This window comes from Gymnoscopelus braueri, assembly GCF_963280865.1.
Source record: "Gymnoscopelus braueri genome assembly, chromosome: 5".
Lineage (NCBI taxonomy): Eukaryota > Metazoa > Chordata > Actinopteri > Myctophiformes > Myctophidae > Gymnoscopelus > Gymnoscopelus braueri.
The window spans coordinates 53,485,048-53,495,775 of record NC_137606.1 but is presented as its reverse complement, the minus strand read 5'-3'; the positions used below and the strand labels follow the sequence as shown (position 1 = coordinate 53,495,775).

Here is a 10,728-nt window from a genome sequence, read left to right as displayed (position 1 = left end):
AGGGGGCAAGGTTCCGCGTGCGTCACAGACAGGGGGGGGTCCCCGCGTGCGTCACATTTTGGGGGGTCCCCAGTTCAAATATGATTATTTTGGGGCGGTCCCCAGTTCAAATTATTATTTTGGGGGGTCCCCAGTTCAAATATGATTATTTTGGGGCGGTACCCAGTTCAAATTATTATTTTGGGGGGTCCCCAGTTCAAATATGATTATTTTGGGGGTTCGCGGCCTGTAAAGGTTGAGAACCACTGGGGTAGGCTATGCTTTTATTGAACAAAACGGTCACGGATGCTTTATTTTGTCGAGAGACAATGTTCAAAGGAACCGCTGCAGCATCGTTGATCTAAACAAAAGCGAAATAGCAGTAGTCTACTACAGAATCCAGTTAGACGAACACACAGTTATTTACAAGCTTGTTTTAGAAGCAACGGTAAATGCTATCCTCCTAATAGATTTCTCATAGCTTTCCGTTGTAAATCTCTCTCATTGTCTCTTTTCCTGCAAGATGTGTGTTTCAAGTATGTTAAAATAACATGAGATATATCCCATATGCTACAGCAGGTTAATAACAAAATGATAAGCAATATTAGGCCTATGGTCGAATGTGACATCAAGGCATTTAATAGCAACTTAAGTTGCACAAGCGGTACTGTCCCTCAAATGAACAGTTTGGATCTGGTCACCCTAAACACAATAGACATTGTTGTCCAACATTAGTAGACCCAATTCAGAACCGTTATTGTCATGATGAAGGCTGTCAGCGCCATCTAGCGTCTCAAAGAACAAATAGCCTGCATCTCAGCCAGTCTATATGCCAGACTCTTTTATTTTGCTTCTCAAATCCCCAAATTGATTAGCCCTATTGAAAAGATATGCCAGGGACCCCCATAAGTCTATGGAACCCAAATCTACACTATCAGTGTTCATTTAAGTGTATGGTGTACAAATGGAACCAAATGGACTCCTAAGGGTCCATTTGGTTCCATTTGTACACTCTCAGAGAGTGACAGACCCATAAGGGTTCATGTGGTTCCTAACTATCAACCATTTGGCTGGGGACCGGCCCCTGGAACCCCCCCAAGGACCCTCTTTTGAGAACCACTATAGGCTCTAGACTACTTCATAAACAGTACTAGGTTCTGCAATGCTTTCAAAAAGTAATTAATATGCCTACATACTTCCGACGTACGGAAATATCTATCACAAACCCCACAGTTGCTCCAACAAAGTATTCTAACGACAATTGCTAACACACCCAACTGAGCTTTCATCGTTATCGTTGGTATGGCTTCTGGAATATGAGTCCATATCACTTGTGTCACTGAAGCAGTTGTCACACACAGTATATGTCTGGCGTCAGCTGTGTCATTACACACTCCCATGAGGAGAGATGAATAGGCTCTAATATGCACAGCAGCCATTTTAAATACACAGTATAACTATCAGCAAAATGAATAAATAAATGCAGCTTTTAATTGTTTCAGAATTCAGAATGTCAACTGGTGTCTAAAAAATATATTTACAGTAAAGAAATAAAGGGGAAAACTGTGAAATCAGCTGGCACACTGGGGCAGTGTGGACGGGGCAACTATGTATCTATCTGTCTGTCTGTCTGTCTGTCTGTCTGTCTGTCTGTCTGTCTGTCTGTCTGTCTGTCTGTCTGTCTGTCAACTTTATTGGCGCAAATCCGATACACTCTGTATCCTTTAATGGGGAGTGATATCATTAAAACTGTTACTTTTCAGGATTTATATTAAATCCTGAAGCATCTCTAGAACAGCCATTTGGAGGTTGGACAGGGTGGTAAGTGGTAGGAGGGAGGAGTATGGTAAGCTAAACACTCTCAACCAGCATGAGCCACGGCTGTCCAGTTCAAAAGGAGTCTGTTCCAACGTAAACAAACACAACCCTTGTCATCACCGTTCATCACCCGCACAGACACGCTGTCAGTTTCATCTGAAGTGGCTTCTTCCCAGAGTCTCCCCCAGACGTGTGGTCAGGTCAAGGAGGAGAACTGTGGCCTGTGGGTGAGTTGCAGTGGTGTGCTCCAGTAGTTCTCTAACTGTTTCATGTCAAGGACCACCAAATTGATATGTATTTGGCCGCAAACCCCCAACTGAAAAGGTTTCTGTGCCAGGGATCCCCAGAAGAGAGGATTTGTGTTATAAACATGTTTTAACGTTATTCAAAATGTTTTTCTAATATTTTCAAAAATAGGTGTGTACAAGCTTGTGGTGTAACTTCAAACTCCATTTTAAACATGTTAGATTAATTGAAAAAAACACACGTCCTTGGTTCTGATGACTGATATTGTCCTTCTAATGCGTGAGGGGCCAGTGTTTTTTTTTTCAATTACTTTTTAATTTAATTTTAATTTAATTTGACCTTTTTTTTCAGGTTTTCATTTTCCCTCAAAAAATCTAACAAATAAATGACAAAGGTAATTGAAAAAACACAGATGTGTGTTTTCAATGAGTCTAACATGGCTAAAATGGAGTATCTAAATAGTGAGTGCTCACAAAAGCCTGATTAGACGTTAAAATGACCCCAAACATGTTTGAAAGTGAAATATCCACTTAAGTACAGTACTCAAGTAAATGTACTTAGTTACCGCCCACCACTGGTTGGCTCTCTGCCCCCATGAATCCACACATTCCAGCACAGGGCCAGGAGGGATCCCCCCTGCATGGGCCCTGCCTGTTTGGTGCTTCACGCTCCAGCCCACCGCATGAAAGAAAGACCCCCATCCTCTGTCCCCACCCGTGCAGCTGTCCTCTGAGCCAAGAGGGGTCAAGCACAGCCAGCGCCTGTGTGTTATAGACTAGAGAGTGTGGGAAAATACGTGGACTATTAATAGCAATAAAGCGCCCTAAATTAACTTTAGGCCAAAGGGGAAAGCTGGAGAAAACAAGGGCATTATTAGGACAAGTTCAAATACCACCGAAGTGGAAAAAGCGGCACTCCAAAATGAAGGATGCGAGACTGGCTCAGAATCCTCAGATAAACATTATTTATTAAGAACACTTGACGTGTTTCGGCCAGCCTTCCTCAGAGGCTGAGGTCAGAGATCCTTTTAAATCTGTCTTCACTATTTGAACCTAGTTATAATAATATTTATAGCTGAGCACCCACTGCCCAAACAAAAAGGCATCCAGAGGAAGCGCACATGCTTTTTGTCTTACTTGCATAGAATTGAAGGCAGTTCTGGTTGAATCGTCAGTGTTAATTTAACTCTGAGAGTTACAGATGGATAAATGAACACTGATGGTTTTTCTGATTTGTTGCTTGGTTGATTTCATAGTTCAGCTAGTTTCCAAAGAAAATAAATACAGTGGTGCATGAAGGTTTGTGAACTGTATTTCTGCATAAACATGGCCGAAAAGTAGATAGTAGCAGAACCCAATTAAATAAATGAGATGAAAATGTTACACGTGGTCATTTATTGAGGAAAATGATTCAATATTCCATAGCTGTGCGTGGCAAAAGTATGTGAACCTTTAGTAAATGGTGTATTTATATAGTGCCTTTAACAATGTGCATTACATTCACACAGTCATCAAATTATTGGCTTAGGAATGCGACGAGAACATCTCCATATATTCAAGGCGGTGTGTAATTGATAGGGGTGTGTAATTGATAGAAATAAGTAATTTTGGTGAACTACTCCTTTAAGAACCCAATTCCTTATTCCAGGGCGATCAATTTGCATAGGCATATTGTATAATGTTGAAGTCATTTTTGAAGTTCCCCCAGGGCTCTATACTTGGTCTGCTCCTTTTTTATTCCCTCTACACCAAATCTCTTTGTCGAAAATAGCGGATCTCACAATGTGTTTAATTGTGGTTAATTCATCATTTTAATGTTCATGTTACAGTTTCCCAAAAGCATTTACCACCAAAATGAACTTTGTCCAGTGACTTGAAATTAAGCAATGATTATACTGACTACAGGGCATTTATACCTGGCACTAGAAGTCCTCAAACCCCTACTGAGATCATGACTTCTATACGATATTTAACCGCAGTTTAACGGCAAAAGGAAATTGTCTGGTCATAATTAATCATCCATTTAACATCGATATCTCTTCTCGCAATTCTCAAATCCACAAACCAGGCTTGCCAAATTCACCTTTAATGTCTACATATTAATTAGATCCTAACTTAATCATTACGTTTTATCATCAAACGCAAAGAGAAGCTTATTAGTGCTTTACATAATTGAGCGTTCAAAGAGAATTGTGTTGCTCTCGGGCAGAACCTCTTATCTCCATATTTTAAAATGTTGTTTTTTCCTAAATTAACGCCCTATAGTAGCTACTTCTAGACTACTAAAAGTAGCAGATCGACACTTCGCGACGTGTTTTGAGCTTGTAGATCTGCTACTTTTGCTACTTTTGAATTTGAATGCAGAAAAGTTACAGTTTTGGACATATGAGGTTTCCACCTGATAGAGACGAGCATAGGGGTTGGTAGATGAACCTGTTGATCCCTGCGTCTCCGCAGAGAGATAATAATACTAATAATACAGTCTATGCTGGACACGTCCCCTGCAAGCCGTAGAAGGAGGAGAGGCCCTTGTTTGTCCCACAGGGGGTAATTCATTTTCAGCTTGACTCAGCTGATGGCTGCTCAGATGGTTCTCGGGAGCAGTTAGGTGTCAAGTGTCTTGCTCAGGGACACGTAGACATGGACAGGGTGTGAGGTGAACCGAACCGGAGACCCTCTGATTACCAGACGGCCTCTCGTCCTACTCAGCTATAATGGTCTCCCCCCACCGTACCTGCCACTTAACACTGTAAAATGTAAACCCTAATTGACCGGGGTTTCCAGGGCTCTATTCGAGGCCCTCTCTTGTTCTTCGCTCCTTGCGTGTCTAGTAGTACTGTAGCTCCGCAGTTAATGCTTTCTTTCTTAATTCTTACCTTCTTTTTATTTTATTTTTATTTTTCTGCTGTTACTCGTAACTTCTGACCAGGCTTGGCATCTTATGGAGTCATACTTTTTCTTTATATAGTGGATTCGTTTTCTTGCCTTTGTATTGCTGTATAATATGACAGTACTTTCCTTACTCTATTAGTGTAGCTCTGTAACTCTTAACTGCTGTTAGTCCATGGGCCCAGGCCAGAATTTTCACTAATCAGGGACACTCAAGGTGGCAAACTCTAGTTTGGTATTTTGAAAAGGTCTATATATCTAGATAATATTTCAACATGATAGCCCTTCCCAAGAAGTAGCTTAGTCCCAGTTATCAGCCTTCAATGACACCAACCATAGTTCCAAAGAATGAAACAATTCTCAAACTTTTTTTGAATAGAACATGTCATACAGAGGGGAAAAAACATTATTCAATCTCTTTCATTCACTTATTTAACCACATGAACCCTAGCATGCCTATTCTGGGGCGAACATTCAGCAAATGGCATGTCTACAATCTCACAACACCTCACGTTGTGATACGATGTGAACAGCATTTTCACTAATCGGGGTCACTCAAGTGCAACATTTGCTAATTCTAGTTTTGTATTTTTGAATAGGTCTATATCCCTAGATTATATTTAATCATGATAGCCTTCCCCAAGTGGTAGCTTAGTCACAGTTATGTTATGTCTTCAAAGACAGCAACCATATATTCAAATAATCAAGAAAGCGCGCCACTTTTCTTTAATAGAGGACATGTCATACAGAGGGGGAAAAAAAAACTAATTTTCTCTCTTTCATTCACTTTAATCAATGAACATCATCATAACTGTCATACCAATATCAATTATTCAGTATTCGTCATCATCATCATTATCATCATCATAATCAGTTTTGTAATAATAATCAAAATCTACAAAGTAACTAGTAACTCAAGTTTTCAAAAACTTGTAGTAGAGTAAAAGTACAACATTTTCCCCTGAGATGTAGAGTAGAAGTAAAAGTACTGCAAATTGGAAATACTCCAGTAAAGTAAAAAATCCTCAAAAGTGTATTTAAGTACAGTACTTGAGTAAATGTACTTAGTTACTTTACACAAGCAACATATGTTGGTTCAGAAAACTGGCGGAACGCCGTGGTGTCACGCGAAGCGCCCAGTGCACCCCTGAGCGCCACCTCAGGTGTGTGTTTATGACAAGGAGCACCCACAGCATCGGCGCGTATGACCTCAGGTGCGTGTTGTACCTTGTGATATTAACTATGTACACTTCTCTGGGGCATGACGGGATCTGTTTACTGTATGGGTTGTACGTATACTTGTCTAAAAAGCCCGTAGCACTTGCCCTAGCCTTGACGACCTTGCAGGCAGTGGTGGAAAAAGTACTCAAATTCTTTACTTAAGTAAAAGTACCAATACTGCAATATAAAAATACTCTGTTACAAGTAAAAATCCAAAATTAAAAATTTACTTGAGTAAAAGTACAAAAGTATTGGCATCAAAATGTACTTAAAGTACCAAAAGTAAAAGTACAAAATGTTTGAAAATAGCCGATCTACAAGCTCACAACGCGTCGCGCTGCGACGCGTTGTGAGCTTGTAGATCTGCTATTTTCAAATAGCCTATGTATAAAATAGGGCTAAAGTGGTTAATGTATGTTTCATTATATCATAGTTTATATCTGAAAAGTAACTAGTAACTAAAGTTTTCAAATAATTGTAGTGGACCTAAAAGTACAATATTTGCCTCTGAGATGTAGTGGAGTAGAAGTAAAAGTATTGGAAATTGGAAATACTCAAGTAAAGTACAAATACCTCAAAATTGTACTTAAGTACAGTACTTAAGTAAACGTACTTAGTTACTTTCCACCACTGTATACTTGTCTAAAAAGCCCGTAGCACTTGCCCTAGCCTTGACGACCTTGCAGGATTATGCAAAGGCTAAAATGTAATTTAGATAGCATGTTAGGCAGACAGATGCCATGTTTTCATAATACCATAGTATAGCATTATTTTAGGAGTCCTGTTGTGACTGTTGTATTGAGGGAAACATTTTGTTGACATGATGGTATGTTGTATGTACGGAATAGAAAAGCACTGGACTGGATGTAGAACGTTTGTGTGACTGTTGGTATATTGAATAATGATTTTCGGTGATTACTTTGCCAATGTGAAAAGGAATAATGCTTTAACTGTTGAATTCATATGGATTGCTCCTGTGACATACTGTACAGTAGAAGTGAGTGTAGGCCTACAGTGTGTGGTATATGTTTGTATTTTTTGTTTTTTTGGTTTCTGTCTCTTAAGCCAAATGAAGCGTAGTATACCTGTGAGGTGTGAGTGGGATTTAAATAATATTTAAAAGACTATGGTATCCCCGCGGCGTGGAAGAAGGTGTTAGGACGTGTGGAGCCCCGAGGGGAGACAGTGGCCAATGATAACACAGGAAAAAAAGGTCAATTTGACCAAAAGTCCATCTGTGTGGTAGGTGGACGTTATGCCGTCACACAAGTGTCATGGTCTTCATCAGGGAGTGATCGGGTTCAGTTCTCGCGCTTTATATAATAATCTGTGTATTAACTTTTTATCCTCTCCTCCACATTTTTTTTGTGCTCCTGTTCTTTTTAGACATAGTACGTACAACCCAGTAAACAGATCATGTCATGCCCCAGAGAAGTGTGCATAGCTAAATATCCCAAGGCACAACACACACACATGATGTCGTAGACACCGATCCCGTGGGTGCTCCTCGTCATAAACACACACCTGCCAAAGTTTGCAGGATTGGTTCGTTTTGAACAAAATGCCTCAAATCCTGAACGCAGCATGCGATTTCCATTAAATTTTCCGCGTAGATTCCTACTTTGCCAAGGAAGAAATGCCCTCCTTTTCACATTGGCCTGTTATAGCGCTACCAGGAGGCCATAATAACCTACCTGACCATGTCTCGTATGTCTTTTGTTATAAATAAAACAAATCATTATTGAAAAAAATACAATGAAAGTGATTGTGAAGAACACAATTATTGAGTAACTGAGTTATTGAAAAATTACATTGACTTTGATATTTCAATGACAAGATGCTCCTTAATGGTCAAAACAATATCAGAAAGGAATTATAAATGTCAGAATTAGTTGAATTAGTCTTATTGCACCTGTTTTTAGTCCGAACAATGGCCAAGTTATGGCCAAGGACCTTTCAAAGTCAACATCACCCAAAGTGGTCATAACAATATCAAAAATGAATTCCCCACCCCACAATTAGTCAAAATGGAGGTATTGCATGTGTATATACACTCAGAAACAAAGAAGTTGGATTTTCATCATAGCCGATGGCAGCCATATTTGATTTGGCCATTGCGCCATTCGTGGCACTATGGTGGACGAGCACCTCTGTGTTTTTTCATGTCTAGGTACCCATTGTTCAAGTGAGAAATTCTCCTACCACCAAATTGCGAACGGGTCTATAGGCCAGGTACAGGACTACTGTGCAGATAATGTGGGGAGATAATGGCAAAAAAAAATTATCCTAAAAAAGTATTAAAGCTACTCATTTGAAAAGGCTATCATGTTTCAAAGTACTTATATGGACCCTACAAACAAAATGGTGCCAAAGAGATTTTGCCACCTTTTGTGTCCCTGACTTCTGGTCTGGCCCATGGACTATGTGCTGCCTCTGGGCGACTTAAATTCAATGAAGGTATCTATCTATCTATCTATCTTTTTTTGCCTCTATACCAAATCTCTTCTGCAAAAATAGCCGACACCCTGCGACATATACTAGGCGTCATGTCCAGGGGGTGAACTTGTGCATCATGGCTGGGGGATGAAGCTGCCTCACGCTACAGAAACAGGAGATAAGCTCCTGCCCTATGGACCACATGGCTCGGCAAGGCTTACTTACTGCTACTCCAGGGACTCTTTGACACACAGCTTGGGCCGAGAGGCAAGCTGGGGACCTCCTGTATCCCAGGTGAGGTGACGTCTCTAGTCTCTACCCCTTTGCTATGGCCAGTAAAATGGCAGTGTGATGAGACAGTGAAAAAACAAGACTGATATTAACATGTCATTTACAGGGTGGCTACCAGTACCAATATAAAGAAGTGAAATCTGACACCGCTGTGCTGTGCCGTGTCTCCGTCTCTCTCGCTCGCCGGTAAGTGAAATCTGACACCGCTGTGCTCTGCCGTGTGTCTGTGTCTGTGTCTGTGTCTATGTGTGTGTGTGTGTGTGTGTGTGTGTGTGTGTGTGTGTGTGTGTGTGTGTGTGTGTGTGTGTGTGTGTGTGTGTGTGTGTGTGTGTGTGTGTGTGTGTGTGTGTGTGTGTGTGTGTGTGTGTGTGTGTGCGCGTGCGTGTGTGCGCGTGCGTGTGTGTGTGTGTGTGTGTGAAATCTGACATCTCTTTCTCTCTCTCTCTCTCTCTCTCGCATGCGCGCCTGAGTGACACCGCTGTGCTGTAGTGATGGGTTGGACTAGAACTAGTTATTTGCCGTACACGCCAACGAACCCGTTCACTTCCTGAAACTGTTACGTTCACAATTTTGTTCATGCCATTCTGTGCAGACTGTGCAGGCATGCCAGTGGAATCAGATGCACACAGTGACAATTGCATGCATGCATATAGTAGCCCATGCTCTCCGCCGGGACCGGAAGCGCTACCGAACGTTGAACGTGAACAAATCATTTGAACGGATCATTGCCGTGAACGTGAACATTATCGTTTGTTCACTGAAATGAACGTTTTTTTCCCACCACTACTGTGCTGTGCCCATAGAGTTAAAAATAATAGAGAGGGCACCGGAAATACGCTTCCCCATCCACTTGCATTGAATTGCTCACCCAGCGCATGAGGCGAAATCACCCCTTCTTTCGGGTTGGAAAATGTGATTTGGGGCCACTGTGACAGAGGTGACGCGTTTTGCGTCACAGAGGTGACGCGTTTTGCGTCACAGAGGTGTGGGCGCTGGGGGCGTGTTCTCTCCTCCTCGTCATCAGTGCCCATACCCTAGGTGGGGTTGGCAAAAGGGCCTTTCTGTGTGGAGTTTGCATGTTCTCCCCGTGTCTCCTAGGGTATGTACCCTCACAAAAACATGCAGTAATCCTGGTCACTATACTGCCTCCCCCTGGTCAGCCGGGGCGCCTGATGGAGGGGAAAGGAACTGGTTGGAATAACGTGTTCCTTCCACGCGCTACGTCCAACCCGGGAAACTCTCCCCTGTCAGGTGACAAGAAGGTCAGTTGGCTCTCATGCATTGAAGGAGGCATGAGCTCGGCCCTGGCCTCTCTAGGTTGGCAGAGGGAAGGTAGTGCCCAGGATTACATAGACAATTGGCACTGGGTTACAAAATCGTGGGATAAAAAAATTAGAATTAAAAAAACAGAGGTGCACAGCTCGTTCATGTACAGTGGTCCCAGACGTTTTAAGCTGCACTACCTATGAATGGCCAGCATGGCTTTTCAAGCCACCCTGTAAAAATAGCAGCAGATGTAATGAGATGACAGACATGGTGCATGGTTTAGGAAAAAATCAATAACATGAGGCTAATAAGAGTAGAAGATTACAATAGCCATGGCAGAGAGTGTACAGTCACTACGGTTCACGTGATTAAAAAAAGTCATGTTATTGTTCCTGAAAAAAACACAGAGTCAGCACTTCAGTGGCCAAGGTGCGGCCACACACGCTTTGGACTGTCTGGAAACAGGCCACTAATGACCTGCTCCTGCTTTTGTCTCCCTCTCCAAACTATTCTCTCACTCCCTTTTCTCCTTCCTATTTCTATTCCACCCTTATCCCTTCCCCTCCCCCTCTCTCTCTGTCTC

General features: G+C 41.8%; 1 protein-coding gene across 1 annotated transcript in view; it reads left to right on the top strand.

Annotated features, from left to right (window-relative positions):
- Window positions 1-10,728, top strand: part of LOC308086080 (uncharacterized protein) — a 499,718-nt gene that overhangs the window by 212,482 nt on the left and 276,508 nt on the right. The gene's annotated exons all lie outside the window — the stretch shown is intronic.